Genomic DNA, 1,348 nt, shown 5'->3' on the forward strand with positions numbered 1-1,348 from the left:
GCCCCTCAAGGGCCTGCTGGGAGTGAGAGGCCCAAAACTGCCCCCAGGATTCAAGGGGCAGCCTCCCCAGTGCCCATTCCAGAGAAACAATCTGTGCCCTGCTCCTTCTGGCCACACAATTTCATCCCCCTGCTTCTCCACCATCTCTTCCATGCTCTGCAGGGCCCTCGGCAGCCGGAGCAGCTCGTTGTGCTCTCGTTGTGCCCCTCCCCATACCCCTCCCCCTGCACCCCCAGCCCAGGGCAGGGCTCGGGGCACAGGCTGTTGCCAACGAGACGTTTCCCTGCGCTTGGCAGCACCTTTTATTCTCCCCAGACTCCTGCCCAGGGCGTGCAGCACTCTCTTTTGTGTGCAGTGTGCTGCCGAGTAGAACGTCAGACCCGTAGAGCTTTCCAGCCAGGGGCTGCCAGTTCTTTTTGGGTGGCATTGTTGCCCCTCCTGGCGTGTGTGTGCCTTGCATTGCTCTCGCCTCACTGAGCTCCCCCCCTCGAGGAGACACGAGGGACTTTTATCTCAGCAGGAGCAGCCTCTCCCTCCTCCCCACCACCTTCTGTTACGCTTGCTGATCCCAGTCGGTCACGTAAACTTGGATTAACCTCGAGGAGCTAACACCAGATTTGCCCTGAGTGGGGTGACCCAAATAAAGGTGAAGGTACAGGAGGCACCCTGCAAGTAACGGGCACAGAGAAGGTCTAGTGACCAAAGCCCTGGCCTGGGACAAGGGCCAAACCTTTCCTCCTGGTTTATTCTCTATGACAAGCTGTCGAGTGAGCCTGGGGTGGGGTTTATCTCTTGTAGGTGGCTAACCTGAGCAGTGAATCCAGGCTCAGAGTGGCTTTGAGTGGCCCCGTGGGCTGGCGTAGGTGAGGTCTATGTGCTGGTGCTTCATGTCATGTGCAAAGATGCAGGTTGGCCAGTGACACCTTGGCTTTACCCCTGGGTCCTGGCTTCTCCTCCTCCTTTCCTGCCGAGTCCCAGAGCCCTGCTAGCAGGACATCTCTGCCTCTCCAAGTAGGAGGAGCTCATTCCACCCTCCCAGGCACGAGGGGTGCCAGCTTTTGGGTTTTCATCATGCTTCTTGATAGGTGACGACACTTTGCAGCCCTTCCACTCTCCTGACAGAGCAGGCATGGGGCCAGGTTGACTCGTGTCTCTCTGTAGCTTTGGCCAGCGTCCCTGCTGGGGCTTTATTTACAGCATGTCCATGGTCTTCCTTGGCTGCTGTCCCTCTCCTGCACAGCTACTGCTCTTCCAACGCCCTCTTTGCCTGTTCTCCCTCTGCCTTCTCACACCCACGCTCCCCTCCCTGCTCTCTGCATGCCAGTGTGATGGTCCCTTGGTGGTTCAG

General features: G+C 58.4%; 1 protein-coding gene across 1 annotated transcript in view; it reads left to right on the forward strand.

Annotated features, from left to right (window-relative positions):
- Positions 1-1,348, forward strand: part of NUP160 (nucleoporin 160kDa) — a gene marked incomplete at both ends in the record, with an annotated part of 24,399 nt that overhangs the window by 13,320 nt on the left and 9,731 nt on the right. The gene's annotated exons all lie outside the window — the stretch shown is intronic.

Source organism: Merops nubicus, unplaced genomic scaffold (assembly GCF_000691845.1).
Source record: "Merops nubicus isolate BGI_N331 unplaced genomic scaffold, ASM69184v1 scaffold28691, whole genome shotgun sequence".
NCBI classification, from domain to species: Eukaryota; Metazoa; Chordata; class Aves; order Coraciiformes; family Meropidae; genus Merops; species Merops nubicus.